Source organism: Schistocerca gregaria, unplaced genomic scaffold, assembly GCF_023897955.1.
Source record: "Schistocerca gregaria isolate iqSchGreg1 unplaced genomic scaffold, iqSchGreg1.2 ptg000357l, whole genome shotgun sequence".
NCBI classification, from domain to species: domain Eukaryota; kingdom Metazoa; phylum Arthropoda; class Insecta; order Orthoptera; family Acrididae; genus Schistocerca; species Schistocerca gregaria.
The window spans coordinates 726,573-728,593 of NW_026061816.1; positions in this window are offsets into that span (position 1 = coordinate 726,573).

Here is a 2,021-nt window from a genome sequence, read left to right on the forward strand (position 1 = left end):
CCGCAGCACGCGACATAGTTTTGCAGACGATAAGTACAACCGTTTCAGAGAGAAGAGCGGCCAATGTGACGATGTGGCTTTACGTCGATTCGATAACAAATGACGAAAACGGACGGATGTCTCATTTTTTTACTACATATGAACAATTTTCACATTCTCCCGTGCAACTCGGCTGCTAGTCCTCCTTTCATGCAGAATCTTAAGGTCCTAGCTCATGTCCAAGGCACCAAAGCCAACTAAAAGATCAATATTCAATACCTAAAACTTGAATTGTACTACTTCTTACTGGCTATTACATCAACTTAGAAGCTTGATCTGTATTCTACTATGGTCCTTTTAGTGTCTCAGCATATCGCAGCACGCGACATAGCTTTGCAGACGATAAGTACAACCGTTTCAGAGAGAAGAGCGGCCATTTTGACGATCTGGCTTTAAGTCGATTCGATAACAAATGACGAAAACGGACCGATTTCTCAGGTTTTTACTACATATGAACACTTTTCACATTCTCCCGTGCAACTCGGCTGCTAGTCCTCCTTTCATGCAGAATCTTAAGGTCCTAGCTCATGTCCAAGGCATCAAAGCCAGCTAAAAAGTCAATAATCTATACCTAAAACTTGAATTGGACTACTCCTTACTGGCTATTACATCAACTTAGAAGCTTCATCTGTGTTCTATTATGGTGCTTTTCCTGTTTCCGCCTACGGCAACACGCGACATAGCTTTGCAGACGATAGGCAGAACCGTTTCAGAGAGAAGAGCGGCCAATGTGACGATCTGGCTTTAAGTCGATTCGATAACAAATGACGAAAACTGACGGATTTCTCAGGTTTTTACTACATATGAACACTTTTCACATTCTCCCGTGCAACTCGGCTGCTTGTCCTCCTTTCATGCAGAATCTTAAGGTCCTAGCACATGTCCAAGGCACCAAAGCCAGCAAAAAGGTCAATATTCAATACCTAAAACTTGAATTGTACTACTTATTACTGGCTATTACATCAACTTAGAAGCTTCATCTGTGTTCTACTATGGTGCTTTTAGTGTCTCCGCATACCGCAACACGCGACATAGCTTTGCAGACGATAAGTACAACCGTTTCAGAGAGAAGAGCGGCCAATGTGACGATCTGGCTTTAAGTCGATTCGATAACAAATGACGAAAACGGACGTATTTCTCATGTTTTTACTACATTTGAACAGTTTTCACATTCTCCCGTGCAACTCGGCTGCTAGTCCTCCTTTCATGCAGCATATTAAGGTCCTAGCTCATGTCCAAGGCACCAAAGCCAGCTAAAAAGTCAATAATCGATAACTAAAACTTGAATTGTACTACTTCTTACTGGATATTACATCAACTTAGAAGCTTCATCTGTGTTCTACTGTGGTGATTTTAGTGTCTCCGCATACCGCAGCACGTGACATAGCTTTGCAGACGATAAGTACAGCCGTTTCAGAGAGAAGAGCGGCCGATGTGACGATCTGGCTTTAAGTCGATTCGCTAACAAATGACGAAAAAGGACGGGTTTCTCAGGTTATTACTACATATGATCACTTTTCACATTCTCCCGTGCAACTCGGCTGCTAGTCCTCCTTTCATGCAGAATCTTAAGGTCCTAGCTCATGTCCAAGGCACCAAAGCGCGCTAAAAGGTCCATATTCAATACCTAAAACTTGAATTGTACTACTTCTTACTGGATATTACATCAACTTAGAAGCTTGATCTGTGGTCTACTATGGTGCTTTTAGTGTCTCAGCATCCCGCAGCACGCGACATAGCTTTGCAGACGATAAGTACAACCGTTTCAGAGAGAAGAGCGGCCAATGTGACGATCTGGCTTTAAGTCGATTCGATAACAAATGACGAAAACGTACGGATTTCTCAGGTTTTTACTACATATGAACACTTTTCACATTCTCCCGTGCAACTCGGCTGCTAGTCCTCCTTACATGCAGAATCGTAAAGTCCTAGCTCATGTCCAAGGCACAAAAAGCTAGCTAAAAAGTCAATAATCGATTCCT